Source organism: Cherax quadricarinatus, chromosome 16, assembly GCF_038502225.1.
Source record: "Cherax quadricarinatus isolate ZL_2023a chromosome 16, ASM3850222v1, whole genome shotgun sequence".
NCBI lineage: Eukaryota > Metazoa > Arthropoda > Malacostraca > Decapoda > Parastacidae > Cherax > Cherax quadricarinatus.
This window is the reverse complement of record NC_091307.1, coordinates 49,529,711-49,550,131: the sequence shown is the minus strand read 5'-3', so window position 1 is coordinate 49,550,131 and position 20,421 is coordinate 49,529,711. Positions and strand designations below refer to the sequence as shown.

The window sequence follows — 20,421 nt, the reverse complement described above, 5'->3', positions numbered from 1 at the left end:
TGACAGCTCATATTAGTCAGCCCCAAGCATCTGAGCCCCTTGTACAGAAAGCTCTTATGCTCGTCTCTCATAGATGTTCTGCAGAATCGTACCTGCTACGATTCCCATCGAGATTTGTTTCACTTCACCTCCAGACGTTCAGAGTTCGGTTATATGAAGAGAAACAAGTCTAGGGACGCTTAGACTAACCTCTGCTATAACTCCAACTGCCGAGAGAATGACACTCGTGAAGCAGCAATTTAAGCCCTGTCGGCAGGTGCTGTGTCAGCCTCGTGTCACAGCTTCAGTGAGCTCCTGCACAAAGATGATGTCACTTTGACTGCTAGTTCGCTCACTGCAGTCTGGTGTATGATGTTACAACTCCCAGATGTTTCGACTCACTTCACGCTGCTCGCCGGCAGTGACAGCCCAGCGACAGTAACAGTCGAGAAATGTCCTCCTGAGTCGCTTGCCAGAACTCCTGCCCAGTTGCCGAGTACTGACGATGCCTCACTCGACACCAGCATGTCGTGCCCCAGGTTGAGTGAAACCTGCAGTGACTCCTACGATGACTGCTTCACCGATCTAGAGGAGACCGTACCCCGTTACGTCACAGCTCAACCGCAGCGATGTCTCCTGTGTTGCAGTATCTGTTCAGACGTGTTCTGTGCCCTGTTCCTACGAGAGAGAGTGACCAAGTTTTTTTTTACCGCCAGTATTGATAAAGTCATGAAGATTGGGGAAGGGCAAAGAAGACCGCAGACGGAGTACTGTCTAGGGGGGCCAGAGACTACAAACCTCATTCAAGGAAAGGATCTAGGGTTGAGTATAACATTGGGCACATCTCCTGAGGCGCACATGAACCAAATAACTGCAGCAAACCTAAGAATAGCATCCCAACACCTCAATAAGGAATCGTTCAGGACCCTGTACACCGCGTAAGTTAGGCCTTTTTTCAATATGCAGCACCAGTTTGGAACCCACACCTAGCCAAACATGTTTGGAATTTAGAGAAAGTGAAAAGGTTTGCAACAAGACTAGTCCCGCAGCTAAGGAAAATGTCCTAAGAGGAGAGGTGAAGGTAAATCGTCCTGACGGCACTGGAGGACAGGAGAGAGAAAAGATGGGGGGGTTATGTGATAACGACATATAAAATAATGAGAGGAATTGAGAAGGTGGATAGAGACAGGATGTTCCAGAGGTGGGACACGGTTGGAAGTTGAAGACTCAGATGCATCAGAGGGATTTTAGGAAGTATTGCTTTAGTCTCCAGAGTTGTCAGGAAGTTGTCTGGGAAGTGAAATAGTGGAGGCATGATAGGTATGATAAAGCTCATGGAGCAGGAAGCGTGACCTAGTAGCGGACAGTGAAGAGGCAGGGCCAGGAGCTGTGAATGGACCTCTGCAACCACCACTAGGTGAGTACAAATAGGTGAGTACACACACACTCACACACACACACATGCACACACTCTCAGAGAAACGCACATTACAAACAACCACACACAAATGGTTTTTCATTCTGTGGTAGCTAGAAAAAAAAATGGGTTGCCAGAGAGAAGGACAGTAAACCAGGGTACTGGAGGATGAGTCTGAGAAGGAAGACTGGTTAGCAGAGCTCATGAAAAGGGAATGTGAGTTGGGAAGGAAGCTAGAAGAGCTTAGCATAAAAACAGACGAGTGAATAGCTGCAGAGAGTATGAAGAGGGAGATGCAAGTCATTGCAGCAGAGGATAAGATACAGAGATTAGAAGAGGAACTAAAACAATCTGAAACAGCCTAATGAACTAAGCAGCAATGTGGGCATGACATCAGAAACTGTTACCTCAGTCATAAACTAGGGGACTGTAGGGACCGAAGGAGTAAAACTGTATGCAGAGGCCTTATCAGACAATTGTGGAGCCCGAGAAAAAAGAGGAACACATCAGGAACAATCGAAGGGACTGTAGAGAATGAAAAAGATGAGCTATATATAGAGGCCTTAACAGACCACTGTTGTGCCCAGAGAAAGCTGAGAAGGGAAAATGACAGACAGTGGGCTCAGGGAAGACAGAGAGTGAAGAGATTGAAGAAAGGAATGCTGCAATGGTGGCAACTAAATCTAATCAGGTGATACATAGGAATATGCAGAGAATCAAAGGGAGATATCAGTCTTTGTTTATTGGCTCCAGGAAGTTGAAGGGGAAACTTACAAAGCAAGAAGACAGGCGGAGAAAAAAGTGATTGAAAGCATCATGAAAGCAATAGGAGAAGATGACATAATCTAGCTGGCAAATTTTTTGAGAATAGAGTGGTTTGCAAGAGGAGGAAACCGGCTAGTCAAAGTAATTTTGAAGGCAGAATCGGCTCGAAACTGGATCTTGCACGATAAAGCACGACTAAGGGACACATTGGCGTATTGGAGGGTGTATCTCGACTGCCATAGAACACAAAATGAAAGGCAGAAACTGAAAGAGAGGGGACAAAGACAAAAGGAGAAAAGAGAGGCTAAGATGGAGATGAATAGGAGAGCCCAGACTCAAGAGGAAGATCAAATACAACCTCCCTCAAGACGACCTACAGAAGCCCTCCATCCTGGACAACCCTAGTGCAACCAAACATTCTAACCAAAAACCCACATGCCATACCCAATGCACCTACCGAACTCACTACAAACTCCACCTTCACAGTAACACTCCATAGTTTTTTGTCAGGCCTCCTGCTTCCCCAACCCCAACATACAAATGGTATACAAATGGACAGAATAACAAATAAATGTGAGGAGTGGCACGAAAGACTCAAAGAAACATCCCCAGATATAATAGCACTCACAAAAACGAAACTCGCCAGGATGATAACAGATGCAATCTTTCCATCCATATTTCAGATTCTGAGGAAAGATAGAGAGCAGTGGGAGAGGAGGAGTTGCACTGCTTATAAAAAACCAGTGGGGATTTGAAGAAATGGGAAGAATGGATGGAATGGGCATGAAGGACTACAAAGTAGGAACAATCCAGTCTGGGGGCCCTAAGGTAGTAATTGCAGTGATGTACAACCCGCCACAGAACAATGATAGGCACATTAGCCGAGGCGGCCAGAAGAGCTCACATGTGATTTCAATCACAAGCAGATTAACTGGGAAAACCTGGAGCCCCATGGGGGTCCCAAAACATGGAGAGCCAAGATGATGGATATGGTACCGGAAAACCTCATGCATCAACATGTCAGGGACACTACCAGAGTGAGAGGTGAAGATGAACCAGCAAGACTGGACCTAGTATTCACCTTGAGTTGTTCGGACATCGAGGATATCACGTATGAAAGGCCCCTTGGAGCTAGTGACCATGTGGTTCTGAGCTTTGAATACATAGATGTGCTACAAGGGGAGAGAATAGAAGGAATAGGATGGGAGAAGCCAAACTACAAAAGAGGGGATTACACAGGCATGAGGAACTTCCTGTAAGACGTTCACTGAGAAAGAGAATTGGCAGGAAATCCTGTAAAAGAAACAATGGACTACGTGACAACAAAATGCAAGGAGGCAGAGGAGAGGTTTGTTCTCATGGGCAACAGAAATAATGGGAGGACTAGAACGAGTCCTTTGTTCACCCAAAAGTGTAGGGAGGCAAAAACTAAGTGCATTAGAGAATAAAAAAAGTACAGAACACATAGGACCCAGGAAAATAATGAGATTATCCGAAGAGCCAGAAACGAATATGCACAGATAAGAAGGGAGGCTCAGCAAAAATGGCATCGAAAGTCAAGTCTGACCCAAAGCTGTTGTATAGCCACATCCGGAGGAAAATAACAGTCAAGGAACTACACCTTAAGATGCACATTAGTGGTCAGGTGTACATTGACTATACACTTGGCTGAATGAACCTTATGTGAGAATGGATTACAGACTAACCCCTATGTGGTTATGAGTACGAGGAAATGTGGTTGAGAACATAGCAATATGCTTCTTATACCCAAATGGAATCAGGTGTAGAATAGGGGATGGTATGAAACTCTTAGGAAAACAGTGTCCATTTTTCAATGTCACATTTATTCTACGAAAATATTAAAAATAAATCGAATTTTTACATTTTCAAGAAACGTCGAAAAAACAAAGTTTGATTAAGGAAATAAAGTGAAGATAAATTCTTGGGGAATTGAAACAGAAAGTTCATCCACAGAACCCCTCAAGGAAGGTTCCTTGATGTTAGTGAGGGGCTCTTGATTTAGGGAATTGGATCTGTGCTCCAGTTCCCCGAATTAAGCCTGAATGCCTTCCACATCCCCCCCCCAGGCGCTGTATAATCCTCCGGGTTTAGCGCTTCCCCCTTGATTATAATAATAATAATCATCCACAGAAGTTTTGGAAACATTCTAGGAATTGGAGCCAGCCGCTCTGCCATAAGCCGCTCTGCTATTATCATCTCTGCAACAACCGCTAGCTAGCCGTTCTGCCTAACCCCTTTCATGAGTCATGAAGCTAACCGCTTTGCCGCTAGACATTCATACTAAACGTTCACTACTATGTGTGGGTAAGTACTCATCTATTCACCTATATGTAATTGCAGGGGTTAAGTCACAACTCCTGGCTTTGCCTATGTATGTGTGTGTTAGTTACCATTTTATCCTAGGCACATGTCTATTAGACACTAGGCCTGTTGTATATGCGTACGTGCGTGTGTATGTGTGTTTGTGTGTGTGTGTGTGTACTCACCTAGTTGTGGTTGCAGGGGTCGATTCATAGCTCCTCGCCCCGCCTCTTCACTGGCCGCTATTGGGTCACTCTCCCTGCACCATGATGTTTATCATACCTCTTTTTAAAGCTATGTATGGTTCCTGCCTCCACTACATCGCTTCCAAAACTATTCCACTTCATGACTACTCTGTGACTGAAGAAATACTTCCTAATATCTCTGTGACTCACCTGAGTCTTCAAATTTCTACTGTGTCACCTTGTTGCTGTGTCCAATCTCTGGAGCATTCTGTCTCTGTCCACCTTGTCAATTCCTCTCAGTATTTTATATGTCGTTATCATGTCCCCCCTATCTCTCCTGTCCTCCAGTGTCGTCAAGTCGATATTCTTTAACCTCTCCTCGTAGGACGTACCCCTTAGCTCTGGGACTAGTCTTGTTGCAAACCTTTACACTTTCTCTAGTTTCTTTACGTTCTAGGCTAGGAGTGGGTTCCAAACTGGCGCTGCATACTCCAATGTGGGCCTAACGTACACGGTTTACAGGGTCCTGAACGATTCCTTATTAAGATGTCGGAATGCTGTTCTTAGGTTTGCTAGGCGCCCATTTGCTGCAGCAGTTATTTAGTTGATTTGCGCCAAGATCTTTTTCCTTGAGTGAGGTTTGTAGTCTGTGGCCCCCTAGACTGTACTCCGTGTGCGGTTTTCTTTACCCTTCCCCAATCTTCATGACGTTGCACTTGGTGGGGTTGAACTCCATGAGCCAATTGCTGGACCCGGCCTGCAGCCTATCCAGATCCCTTTGTAGTTCTTCTTGGTCCTCGTTCCATTGAATTCTTCTCATCAACTTCACATCATCTGCAAACAGGGACACTTTGGAGTCTAATCCTTCCATCATGTCGTTCACAAATACCAGAAATAGCACTGGTCCTAGGACTGACGCCTGTGGAACCCCACTCGTCACAGGCGCCCGCTCTGACACCTCGCCACGTAACGTGACTCACTGCTGTCTTCCTGATAAGTATTCCCTAATCCGTTGTAGTGCCTTCCCTGTTATCCCTGCTTGGTCCTCCAGTTTTTGCACTAATCTCTTGTGTGGAACTGTGTTAAACGCCTTCTTACAGTCCAAGAAAATGCAATCTAGCCACCCCTCTCTATCTCTTGTCTTACTGCTGTCACCCTGTCATAGAACTCCAGTAGGTTTGTGACACAGGATTTCCCGTCCCTGAAACCATGTTGGATGTTGTTCATTCCTTTCTAGGTGTTCTACCACTCTTCTACTGATAATCTTCTCCATGACTTTGCATACTATACATGTCAGTGATGCTGGTCTGTAGTTTAATGCCTCATGTCTGTCTCTTTTTCTAAAAATTGAGACTACATTTGCTGTCTTCCATACCTCAATTAATCTCCCTGTTTCGATGGATATGTTGAATATTGTTGCTAGGGGTACACATAGCACCTCTGCTCCCTCTCTCAGGACCCATGGAGAGATGTTATCTGGCCCCATCGCCTTTGAGGTGTCTAGCTCACTCAGAAGCCTCTTCACTTCTTCCTTGGTTGTATATATTGTGTCTAGTACTTGGTGGTGTACTCCACCTCTCTGTCTTTCTGGAGTCCCTTCTGTCTCCTCTGTGAACACTTCTTTGAATCTCATGTTGAATTCCTCACATACTTCGCGATCGTCTCTTGTTGCCTCTCCTCCATCCTTCCTCAGCTTGATTACCTACTGTGAGGAACTGTGTCGAAGGCCTTCTTGTGTGTGTGTGTGTGTGTGTACGTTTGTGTGTGTGTGTGTGTGTGTGTGGGTGTGTGTGTGTGTGTGTGTGTGTGTGTGTGTGTGTGTGTGTGTGTTTGTGTGTGTGTGTGTGTGTGTGTGTGAGTGTGTGTGTGTGTGTATGTGTGTGTGTGTGTATGTGCATGTGTGTGTGAATGTGTGTGTGTGAATGTGTGTGTATGTTTGTGTATATTTGTGTGTACTCACATAATTGAGGTTGTAGTGGTCGATACATAGCTCCTGGCCTCGCCACTTCACTGATTGCTGCTAGGTTCTCCTTTCTCCTATTCCATGAGTTTTATCATTCCTCATCTTAAAACCATGTATGGTTCCTCTCTCCACTACATTACTTGCCAGACTAATCCACTTCCTGACAATTCTGTGAATGAGGAAATCCTTCCTAACATCTCTTTGACTCATCTGAGCCCTCATCCTCATATTGTGACCCCTTGTTTCTGTGTCCCATCTCTGGAACATCCTGTTTCTGTCCACCTTGCCAATTCCTCGCAGTATTTTGTATGTCTTTATCATGTCTCCCCCAACCCTCCTGTCCTCCAGTATCGTCATTCCGATTTCCCTTAAACTTCGTAGGACATTTCACTTAGGTCTGGAACTAGCCTTCATTCAAACCTTAGCATTTTCTCTAATTTCTTGACGTGCTTGACCAGTTGTGAGTTCCAATTTGGTGCTGCATGCTCCAGCATGGGCCTGACGTACACAGTGTACAGAGTCTTGAACGATTCCTTACTGAGGTATCGGAACACTATTCTCAGGTTTGCCAGGCGTCCATGTGATGGATCAGTTATCTGTTGTTGTGTGCCTCAGGAGATGTGCTCGATATTATACACACTCCAAGATTCTTTTCCTTGAGTGAGGTTTGCAGTCTTTGGTCACTTAGCCTGTGCTCTGTCTGCAATCTTCTTTGCCCTTCCCCAATCTTCATTACTTTGCATTTGGTGGGGTTAAATTCTAGGAACCAGTTGCTAGACAAGCTTCCAGCTTTTCTAGGTCTGTTTGTAGTCCTGCCTGATCCTCATCCGATTTAATTCTCCTCATTAACTTCACATCATCCGCAAACAAAGACACTTCACATATACCAAAAATAGCACTGGTCCTAGGTCTAACCCCTGTGGAACCACGCTCGTCACAGGCGCCCACTCTGATACCTCGTCACCTACCATGACTCGTTCTTTCCTCTCTGTCAGGTATACTCTGATCCACCATTGCAGTGCCCTTCTTGTTATACATGCCTGATCTTCTAGCTTTTGCACTAGTCTTTTGTGAGGAACTGTGTCGAAGGTCTTCTTGCAGTCCAAGAAAATGCAATATACCTACCCCTCTCTCTCTCGTGTCTTACTTCCGTTACCTTGTCATAAAACTTTAGTAGGTTTGTAACACAGGATTTGCCTTTCCTGAATCCGTGCTTGTTGTCGTTCATGAGCTTGTACCTTTCTAGGTGCTCCACCACTCTCCTTCTGATAATCATCTCCTTGACTTTGCATACTATACATGTCAGTGACACTGGCCTGACCTTTAATGCTTCGTATCTGTCTGCTCTTTTAAAAATTGGGACTATGTTTGCTGTCTTCCTCACCTCAGGTAGTTTTCATGTTTCGAGAGATGTGTTGTAGATTGTTGTTAGTGGTACACATAGCGCCTCTGCTCCCTCTCTCAGGACCCATGGAGAGATGTTATCCGGCTACATCGTCTTTGAAGTATCTAGCTCGCTTAGCAGCCTCTTCACTTCTTCCTCGGTTGTATTTATTGTGTCCAACACTTGATGATATACCCAACCTCTCCGTCTTTCTGGAGTCCCTTCTGTCTCCTCTGTGAACACTTCTTTGAATCTCATGTTGAGCTCCTAATATAATCCACGGTCGTTTCTTGTGACCTCTCCTCCTTCCTTCCTCAGTCTGATTACCTCATCGTTGACTATTGTTTTCCTCCCGATGTGGCTGTACAACAGCTGTGTGTGTGTGTGTGTGTGTGTGTGTGTGTGTGTGTGTGTGTGTGTGTGTGTGTGTGTGTGTGTGTGTGTGTGTGTGAGTGTGTGTGTGTGTGTGTGTGTATGTGTGTATGTGTGTGTGTGTGTGTATATGTGTGTGTGTGTGTATGTGTGTGTGTGTGTGTGTGTGTGTGTTTGTTAGGTAAGACACATATGCAACAGTTAGGTATCTTTATTTCGAAACGTTTCGCCTACACAGTAGGCTTCTTCAGTCGAGTACAGAAAAGTTGATAGAAGCAGAAGATACTTGAAGACGATGTAATCAGTCCATCACCCTTAAAGTTTTGAGGTGGTCAGTCCCTCAGTCTGGAGAAGAGCATTGTTCCGTTGTCTGAAACAATATGAAGTTGAAGTGACAGAATGGGGCCTTATATAGGACCAGGAGGTGAGACGTAGGTTGCTTTGGGAGGGCAGGTCCCTCTCAAACCCAGCCGTTCTCACTAGTAGAGGTTGTCAAGTTGATAGTCTGTACCAAGATACCCTTGTGTTGCAGTGTCTGACAGAATGAACATTAAAATGGTATAAAATACCGACAGGTTGTTAGGTAAGACACATATGCAACAGTTAGGTATCTTTATTTCGAAACGTTTCGCCTACACAGTAGGCTTCTTCAGTCGAGTACAGAAAAGTTGATAGAAGCAGAAGATACTTGAAGACGATGTAATCAGTCCATCACCCTTAAAGTTTTGAGGTGGTCAGTCCCTCAGTCTGGAGAAGAGCATTGTTCCGTTGTCTGAAACAATATGAAGTTGAAGTGACAGAATGGGGCCTTATATAGGACCAGGAGGTGAGACGTAGGTTGCTTTGGGAGGGCAGGTCCCTCTCAAACCCAGCCGTTCTCACTAGTAGAGGTTGTCAAGTTGATAGTCTGTACCAAGATACCCTTGTGTTGCAGTGTCTGACAGAATGAACATTAAAATGGTATAAAATACCGACAGGTTGTTAGGTAAGACACATATGCAACAGTTAGGTATCTTTATTTCGAAACGTTTCGCCTACACAGTAGGCTTCTTCAGTCGAGTACAGAAAAGTTGATAGAAGCAGAAGATACTTGAAGACGATGTAATCAGTCCATCACCCTTAAAGTTTTGAGGTGGTCAGTCCCTCAGTCTGGAGAAGAGCATTGTTCCGTTGTCTGAAACAATATGAAGTTGAAGTGACAGAATGGGGCCTTATATAGGGCCAGGAGGTGAGACGTAGGTTGCTTTGGGAGGGCAGGTCCCTCTCAAACCCAGCCGTTCTCACTAGTAGAGGTTGTCAAGTTGATAGTCTGTACCAAGATACCCTTGTGTTGCAGTGTCTGACAGAATGAACATTAAAATGGTATAAAATACCGACAGGTTGTTAGGTAAGACACATATGCAACAGTTAGGTATCTTTATTTCGAAACGTTTCGCCTACACAGTAGGCTTCTTCAGTCGAGTACAGAAAAGTTGATAGAAGCAGAAGATACTTGAAGACGATGTAATCAGTCCATCACCCTTAAAGTTTTGAGGTGGTCAGTCCCTCAGTCTGGAGAAGAGCATTGTTCCGTTGTCTGAAACAATATGAAGTTGAAGTGACAGAATGGGGCCTTATATAGGGCCAGGAGGTGAGACGTAGGTTGCTTTGGGAGGGCAGGTCCCTCTCAAACCCAGCCGTTCTCACTAGTAGAGGTTGTCAAGTTGATAGTCTGTACCAAGATACCCTTGTGTTGCAGTGTCTGACAGAATGAACATTAAAATGGTATAAAATACCGACAGGTTGTTAGGTAAGACACATATGCAACAGTTAGGTATCTTTATTTCGAAACGTTTCGCCTACACAGTAGGCTTCTTCAGTCGAGTACAGAAAAGTTGATAGAAGCAGAAGATACTTGAAGACGATGTAATCAGTCCATCACCCTTAAAGTTTTGAGGTGGTCAGTCCCTCAGTCTGGAGAAGAGCATTGTTCCGTTGTCTGAAACAATATGAAGTTGAAGTGACAGAATGGGGCCTTATATAGGGCCAGGAGGTGAGACGTAGGTTGCTTTGGGAGGGCAGGTCCCTCTCAAACCCAGCCGTTCTCACTAGTAGAGGTTGTCAAGTTGATAGTCTGTACCAAGATACCCTTGTGTTGCAGTGTCTGACAGAATGAACATTAAAATGGTATAAAATACCGACAGGTTGTTAGGTAAGACACATATGCAACAGTTAGGTATCTTTATTTCGAAACGTTTCGCCTACACAGTAGGCTTCTTCAGTCGAGTACAGAAAAGTTGATAGAAGCAGAAGATACTTGAAGACGATGTAATCAGTCCATCACCCTTAAAGTTTTGAGGTGGTCAGTCCCTCAGTCTGGAGAAGAGCATTGTTCCGTTGTCTGAAACAATATGAAGTTGAAGTGACAGAATGGGGCCTTATATAGGACCAGGAGGTGAGACGTAGGTTGCTTTGGGAGGGCAGGTCCCTCTCAAACCCAGCCGTTCTCACTAGTAGAGGTTGTCAAGTTGATAGTCTGTACCAAGATACCCTTGTGTTGCAGTGTCTGACAGAATGAACATTAAAATGGTATAAAATACCGACAGGTTGTTAGGTAAGTACTTTTCTGTACTCGACTGAAGAAGCCTACTGTGTAGGCGAAACGTTTCGAAATAAAGATACCTAACTGTTGCATATGTGTCTTACCTAACAACCTGTCGGTATTTTATACCATTTTAATGTTCATTCTGTCAGACACTGCAACACAAGGGTATCTTGGTACAGACTATCAACTTGACAACCTCTACTAGTGAGAACGGCTGGGTTTGAGAGGGACCTGCCCTCCCAAAGCAACCTACGTCTCACCTCCTGGCCCTATATAAGGCCCCATTCTGTCACTTCAACTTCATATTGTTTCAGACAACGGAACAATGCTCTTCTCCAGACTGAGGGACTGACCACCTCAAAACTTTAAGGGTGATGGACTGATTACATCGTCTTCAAGTATCTTCTGCTTCTATCAACTTTTCTGTACTCGACTGAAGAAGCCTACTGTGTAGGCGAAACGTTTCGAAATAAAGATACCTAACTGTTGCATATGTGTCTTACCTAACAACCTGTCGGTATTTTATACCATTTTAATGTTCATTCTGTCAGACACTGCAACACAAGGGTATCTTGGTACAGACTATCAACTTGACAACCTCTACTAGTGAGAACGGCTGGGTTTGAGAGGGACCTGCCCTCCCAAAGCAACCTACGTCTCACCTCCTGGCCCTATATAAGGCCCCATTCTGTCACTTCAACTTCATATTGTTTCAGACAACGGAACAATGCTCTTCTCCAGACTGAGGGACTGACCACCTCAAAACTTTAAGGGTGATGGACTGATTACATCGTCTTCAAGTATCTTCTGCTTCTATCAACTTTTCTGTACTCGACTGAAGAAGCCTACTGTGTAGGCGAAACGTTTCGAAATAAAGATACCTAACTGTTGCATATGTGTCTTACCTAACAACCTGTCGGTATTTTATACCATTTTAATGTTCATTCTGTCAGACACTGCAACACAAGGGTATCTTGGTACAGACTATCAACTTGACAACCTCTACTAGTGAGAACGGCTGGGTTTGAGAGGGACCTGCCCTCCCAAAGCAACCTACGTCTCACCTCCTGGCCCTATATAAGGCCCCATTCTGTCACTTCAACTTCATATTGTTTCAGACAACGGAACAATGCTCTTCTCCAGACTGAGGGACTGACCACCTCAAAACTTTAAGGGTGATGGACTGATTACATCGTCTTCAAGTATCTTCTGCTTCTATCAACTTTTCTGTACTCGACTGAAGAAGCCTACTGTGTAGGCGAAACGTTTCGAAATAAAGATACCTAACTGTTGCATATGTGTCTTACCTAACAACCTGTCGGTATTTTATACCATTTTAATGTTCATTCTGTCAGACACTGCAACACAAGGGTATCTTGGTACAGACTATCAACTTGACAACCTCTACTAGTGAGAACGGCTGGGTTTGAGAGGGACCTGCCCTCCCAAAGCAACCTACGTCTCACCTCCTGGCCCTATATAAGGCCCCATTCTGTCACTTCAACTTCATATTGTTTCAGACAACGGAACAATGCTCTTCTCCAGACTGAGGGACTGACCACCTCAAAACTTTAAGGGTGATGGACTGATTACATCGTCTTCAAGTATCTTCTGCTTCTATCAACTTTTCTGTACTCGACTGAAGAAGCCTACTGTGTAGGCGAAACGTTTCGAAATAAAGATACCTAACTGTTGCATATGTGTCTTACCTAACAACCTGTCGGTATTTTATACCATTTTAATGTTCATTCTGTCAGACACTGCAACACAAGGGTATCTTGGTACAGACTATCAACTTGACAACCTCTACTAGTGAGAACGGCTGGGTTTGAGAGGGACCTGCCCTCCCAAAGCAACCTACGTCTCACCTCCTGGTCCTATATAAGGCCCCATTCTGTCACTTCAACTTCATATTGTTTCAGACAACGGAACAATGCTCTTCTCCAGACTGAGGGACTGACCACCTCAAAACTTTAAGGGTGATGGACTGATTACATCGTCTTCAAGTATCTTCTGCTTCTATCAACTTTTCTGTACTCGACTGAAGAAGCCTACTGTGTAGGCGAAACGTTTCGAAATAAAGATACCTAACTGTTGCATATGTGTCTTACCTAACAACCTGTCGGTATTTTATACCATTTTAATGTTCATTCTGTCAGACACTGCAACACAAGGGTATCTTGGTACAGACTATCAACTTGACAACCTCTACTAGTGAGAACGGCTGGGTTTGAGAGGGACCTGCCCTCCCAAAGCAACCTACGTCTCACCTCCTGGCCCTATATAAGGCCCCATTCTGTCACTTCAACTTCATATTGTTTCAGACAACGGAACAATGCTCTTCTCCAGACTGAGGGACTGACCACCTCAAAACTTTAAGGGTGATGGACTGATTACATCGTCTTCAAGTATCTTCTGCTTCTATCAACTTTTCTGTACTCGACTGAAGAAGCCTACTGTGTAGGCGAAACGTTTCGAAATAAAGATACCTAACTGTTGCATATGTGTCTTACCTAACAACCTGTCGGTATTTTATACCATTTTAATGTTCATTCTGTCAGACACTGCAACACAAGGGTATCTTGGTACAGACTATCAACTTGACAACCTCTACTAGTGAGAACGGCTGGGTTTGAGAGGGACCTGCCCTCCCAAAGCAACCTACGTCTCACCTCCTGGTCCTATATAAGGCCCCATTCTGTCACTTCAACTTCATATTGTTTCAGACAACGGAACAATGCTCTTCTCCAGACTGAGGGACTGACCACCTCAAAACTTTAAGGGTGATGGACTGATTACATCGTCTTCAAGTATCTTCTGCTTCTATCAACTTTTCTGTACTCGACTGAAGAAGCCTACTGTGTAGGCGAAACGTTTCGAAATAAAGATACCTAACTGTTGCATATGTGTCTTACCTAACAACCTGTCGGTATTTTATACCATTTTAATGTTCATTCTGTCAGACACTGCAACACAAGGGTATCTTGGTACAGACTATCAACTTGACAACCTCTACTAGTGAGAACGGCTGGGTTTGAGAGGGACCTGCCCTCCCAAAGCAACCTACGTCTCACCTCCTGGTCCTATATAAGGCCCCATTCTGTCACTTCAACTTCATATTGTTTCAGACAACGGAACAATGCTCTTCTCCAGACTGAGGGACTGACCACCTCAAAACTTTAAGGGTGATGGACTGATTACATCGTCTTCAAGTATCTTCTGCTTCTATCAACTTTTCTGTACTCGACTGAAGAAGCCTACTGTGTAGGCGAAACGTTTCGAAATAAAGATACCTAACTGTTGCATATGTGTCTTACCTAACAACCTGTCGGTATTTTATACCATTTTAATGTTCATTCTGTCAGACACTGCAACACAAGGGTATCTTGGTACAGACTATCAACTTGACAACCTCTACTAGTGAGAACGGCTGGGTTTGAGAGGGACCTGCCCTCCCAAAGCAACCTACGTCTCACCTCCTGGTCCTATATAAGGCCCCATTCTGTCACTTCAACTTCATATTGTTTCAGACAACGGAACAATGCTCTTCTCCAGACTGAGGGACTGACCACCTCAAAACTTTAAGGGTGATGGACTGATTACATCGTCTTCAAGTATCTTCTGCTTCTATCAACTTTTCTGTACTCGACTGAAGAAGCCTACTGTGTAGGCGAAACGTTTCGAAATAAAGATACCTAACTGTTGCATATGTGTCTTACCTAACAACCTGTCGGTATTTTATACCATTTTAATGTTCATTCTGTCAGACACTGCAACACAAGGGTATCTTGGTACAGACTATCAACTTGACAACCTCTACTAGTGAGAACGGCTGGGTTTGAGAGGGACCTGCCCTCCCAAAGCAACCTACGTCTCACCTCCTGTTCCTATATAAGGCCCCATTCTGTCACTTCAACTTCATATTGTTTCAGACAACGGAACAATGCTCTTCTCCAGACTGAGGGACTGACCACCTCAAAACTTTAAGGGTGATGGACTGATTACATCGTCTTCAAGTATCTTCTGCTTCTATCAACTTTTCTGTACTCGACTGAAGAAGCCTACTGTGTAGGCGAAACGTTTCGAAATAAAGATACCTAACTGTTGCATATGTGTCTTACCTAACAACCTGTCGGTATTTTATACCATTTTAATGTTCAATTATTATTATAATCAAGGGGAACCGCTGAACCCGTAGGATTATAAAGCGCCTGGGGGAGGGGGAATGTTTAAGGCATTCAGGCTTAATTCGGGGAACTGGAGCACAGATCTAATTCCCTAAATCAAGAGCCCCTCACCAATATCAAGGAACCTTCCGTGAGGGGTGGAACCCACAGCCTCGGAGAAGTGGATAAAAAGGCTTCAAGGAAGAATATTTGGATTTCTTCCTGAAGCAGTTTGCATATTCCACTTCCCCTACCACCCCATCCTATATTATTACAATGGATTTTTTTGAATATTCAAACGTAGGTTTATAGATTTAGACTTTTCATTGAAATTCATGTATATATTTTTATTTATGGGGTGAAACTCAATTTAGAAACATATCTAACGTTCGTTAATTTAAATATATTTAATATTACTTAAAATCAACAGTATATATATATTTCCTTTAGTTCAGATTAAGTTTAACAGGTTTATTGCATAAACACAAACACGTGTATTCATATTTTGACATACGTTGGAAAATATCAATTATTTATTTAATTGGAGCCCACATGTATTTAGAGATAATTACATTTGGTTCCAGGTCGCAGTTTTCTACCTCCAGTTTTTTCCACCATGATTTCTTCCCCATCAACTACTCATATTGCACTACTGATCCAGGCAAACATTCCGTTGCCTGCAGTATCACTGGGTCACAATTCTTAAAGGTTTACATAAACCTAAAATAAAAATTAAGTTTTAAACCTCATCTAGCAAAAACCCAACATCTTCTTAAACCTTTATCATTTTCTGAGTTAAGACATTTATTTAGCAAAGCCATTATTTGAGGAGACATTAGTAAGTACTAATAATGTCCGAAATTATGGCAATGAATAACATTCACTTTTCTGTTCTAATGTAATATGAATACATATAAGTTGTATAGATTTCATAGACGTTCTAGCACTCGTTACTAAATTAAAATTATCAAGCACTCGTTACTAAATTAAAATTATCAAGCACTCGTTACTAAATTAAAATTATCAAGCACTCGTTACTAAATTAAAATTATCAAGCACTCGTTACTAAATTAAAATTATCAAGCACTCGTTACTAAATTAAAATTATCAAGCACTCGTTACTAAATTAAAATTATCAAGCACTCGTTACTAAATTAAAATTATCAAGCACTCGTTACTAAATTAAAATTATCAAGCACTCGTTACTAAATTAAAATTATCAAGCACTCGTTACTAAATTAAAATTATCAAGCACTCGTTACTAAATTAAAATTATCAAGCACTCGTTACTAAATTAAAATTATCAAGCACTCGTTACTAAATTAAAATTATCAAGCACTCGTTACTAAATTAAAATTATCAAGCACTCGTTACTAAATTAAAATTATCAAGCACTCGTTACTAAATTAAAATTATCAAGCACTCGTTACTAAATTAAAATTATCAACTTTTGTTAAGACTTTCGTGAAAATCAAATTTTTTTCAGGGGGAAAATGAACATTGAAAATGAATTAAGGTTCAAAAATATCTACCATATCACGACAAAGATAGAAAACTCCGAGATAAGAGTCACAATACCTTGAGCAGGTTCCTCACACAGTGGTTCACTTCCCGTGGTAGCGACTCCAAGCAAGTGTTCCCCGCTACTCTCAGTCTGATGTATTTATACACGAGGAGCGTTGGCCGCCTCTGCCAACGCCGAAGCAGCAGCAGCAGCAGCAGCAGCAGCAGCAGCAGCAGCAACAGCAGCAGCAGCAGCAGCAGCAGCAGCAGCAGCAGCAGCAGCAACAGCAGCAGCAGCAGCAGCAGCAGCAGCAGCAACAGCAGCAGCAGCAGCAGCAGCAGCAGCAGCAGCAGCAGCAGCAGCACTAACACCATCACTATCAGCAGCAGCAGCAGCAGCAGCACCAACACCAGAAGCACCAACACCAGTAGCAGCAGCACAAGCAGCACCAGCAGCACAAGCACCAGCAACAGCACCAGCAACACCAGCAGCAACAACACTAGCACGAACACCAGCACAAGCAGCATCAGCAACAGCACCAATGGCAGCACCAGCACCAACATCAGCACCAGCAGCACAAGCAACATCACCAGCACCAACACCAGCACTTGCAGCTTCAACAACAGCATCATTCGCACCAGTAGCACCAGTTTCGCCAGTAGCACCAGCACCACCAGCACCACCAGCACCAGCACCAACACCAGCAGCAGAAGCAGCAGCAGCAGCAGCAGCACCAGCAGCACCAGCACCAGCAGCACCAACAGCACCAGCTCTAGCAGCAACAGCACCTGCAGCATCAGCACCAACAGCAGCACCACCACCAGCAGTACCAGCAACAGCACCAGCACCAACACCAGCAGCAGCAGCAGCAGCAGCAGCAGCAGCAGCAGCAGCAGCAGCAGCAGCAGCAGCAGCAGCAGTACCAGCAACAGCACCAGCACCAGCAGCACCAGCACCAGCATCATCCTCAGCACTAGCAGTACAGCAACAGCACCAGCACCAACACCAGCACCAGCAGCACCAGCAGCAGCAGTACCAGCAACAGCACCAGCACCAACACCAGCACCAGCAGCACCAGCACCAGCACTAATACCAGCACCAGAAGCACCAGCAGCAGCACCAGCACCAACACCAGCAGCAGCAACAGCAGCAGCAGCACCACCAGCACCAGCTCCAGCAGCATCAGCAGTAACAACTGCACCAGCAGCAGCAGCACCAGCAACATCAAAAGTACGAACAACAGCACCAGCAGCATCAGCAGCAACAGCAGAATGACCACCAACATCAGCACTAACACCAATACCAGCACCAGCACCAGTAACACCAGCACCAGAAGCACCAGCAGCACCATCACCAGCACCAGCAACACTAGTAGCAATAACTCCATCACTAGCAACGCCAGCACCAGCAGCACCACCGGCACCACCAGCAACAGCAACACCAGCACCAGCAACACCAGCACCAGCAACACCAGCAGCACCAGCACCAGCAGCACCAACTCCAGCACCAGCAACACCAGCAGCACCAGCACCAACAGCACCAGCAGCACCAACTCCAGCACCAGCAGCACCAGCACCAGCAATACCAGCACCAGCAACACCAGCACCAGCAGCACCAGTAGCACCAGCAGCAGCAGCACCAACTCCAGCACAAGCAACGCCAGCAACACCAGCACCAACAGCACCAGCAGCACCAACTCCAGCACCAGCAGCACCAGCAGCACCAGCAGCACCAGCACCAGCAACACCAGCACCAGCAACACCAGCACCAGCATCACCAGCAACGCCAGCACCAGCAACACCAGCACCAGCACCAGTAGTACTAGCAGCACCAGCACAAGCACCAACAGCACCAGCAGCACTAACACCAGCACCAGCAGCACCAGAACCAGCAGCTCGAACAGCACCAACACCAGCACCAACAACACCAGCACCAGCACCAGCAGCACCAGCAGCACCACCGGCACCACTAGCACCAGCAACACCAGCACCAGCAGCACCACCAGCACAAGCAGCACGAGCAGCACCAACTCCAGCACCAGCAACACCAGCACAATCAGCACGAGCAGCACCAGCACCACCACCAGCACAAACAGCACGAGCAGCATCAGCACCACCAGTACCACCAGCACCAGCAGCACCACCAGCACCAGCAACATCACCACCACCAGCACCACCAGCACAAGCAGCACGAGTAGCACCAGCACCAGCACCAGCACCAACTCCAGCACCAGCAGCACCAGCAGCACCAGCAGCACCAGCACCAAATCCAGCACCAACAGCACCAGCAGCACCAACTCCAGCACCAGCAACACGAGCAGCACCAGCACCAGCAGCACCAGCAACACTAGCACAAGCAACACCAGCACCAGCAGCACCAGCAACACTAGCAGCGCAGCACCAACTCCAGCACCAGCAATACCAGCAACACCAGCACCAACAGCACCAGCAGCACCAACTCCAGCACCAGCAGCACCAGCAGCACCAACACCAGCAACACCAGCAACACCAGCACCAGCAGCACCAGCAACACCAGCACCAGCAACACCAGCACCAGCAACACCAGCACCGGCAGCACCAGCAGCACCAGCACCAGCAGCACCAGCAGCACTGGCACCACCAGCACCAGCAACACCAGCACCAGCAGCACCACCAGCACAAGAAGCGCGAGCAGCACCAACTCCAGCATCAGCAACACCAGCACAAGCAGCACGAGCAGCACCAGCACCAGCACCAGCACCACCAGCACCACCAGCACCAGCACCACCAGCACCACCAGCATGAGCAACACCACCGCCAGCAGCACCACCAGCATCACCAGCACGAGCAGCACCAGCAACAGCACCAGCACCAGCACCAACTCCAGCACCAGCAGCACCAGTACCAGCACCAGCACCAACTCCAGCACCAGCACCAGCACCAGTACCAGCACCAGCACCAGCGCCAGCAGCACCAGCAGCACCAGCACCAGCACCAGCACCAGTACCAGCACCAGCACCATCGCCAGCAGCACCAGCAGCACCAGCAGCACCAGCAGCACCACCAGCACCAGCACCAGCACCACCAGCACCACCAGCACCACCAGCACCACCAGCACGAACAACTCTCGATGTTCAGAAAAAAATCCTATTTCTCTGAAATCCTAAAATTTTGGGTATGTATATGGGTGTGTGGGCATGTGGACATGTATGTGGGCATGTACTCACCTATTTGTACTCACCTATTTGTGGTTGCAGGGGTCGAGTCCTAGCTCCTGGCCCCGCCTCTTCACCGGTTGCTACTAGGCCCTCTCTCTCCCCGCTCCATGAGCTTTATCAAACCTCGTCTTAAAACTGTGTATGGTTCCTGCCTCCACTACGTCATTTTCTAGGCTATTCCACTGCCTTACAACTCTATGACTGAAGAAATACTTCCTACTATCTCTCTGACTCATTTGTGTCTTCAACTTCCAATTGTGGCCTCTTGTTTCTGTGTCCCCTCCCTGGAACATCCTGTCTTTGTCCACCTTGTCTATTCCACGCAGTATTTTATATGTCGTTATCATGTCTCCCCTGACCCTCCTGTCCTCCAGTGTGGTCAGGCCGATTTCCCTTAATCTTTCCTCATAGGACATTCCCCTTAGCTCTGGAACTAACCTTGTCGCAAACCTTTGTACTTTCTCTAGTTTCTTGACGTGCTTTATCAAGTGCGGGTTCCAAACAGGTGCTGCATACTCCAGTATGGGCCTGACATACACGGTGTACAGTGTCTTGAATGATTCCTTACTAAGGTATCGGAATGC

At 45.7% G+C, this 20,421-nt stretch overlaps 1 protein-coding gene across 1 annotated transcript in view; it reads right to left on the bottom strand.

Moving 5' to 3' along the window:
- LOC128688817 (ionotropic receptor 21a-like) overlaps positions 1-16,771 on the bottom strand; it is a 62,143-nt gene extending 45,372 nt beyond the window's left edge. Inside the window, exon 1 of the mRNA XM_070085680.1 lies at positions 16,716-16,771. The gene's annotated coding sequence lies outside the window, so the exon portion shown is untranslated. The remainder of the gene's footprint in view (positions 1-16,715) is intronic.
- Positions 16,772-20,421: the final 3,650 nt, after the last annotated feature.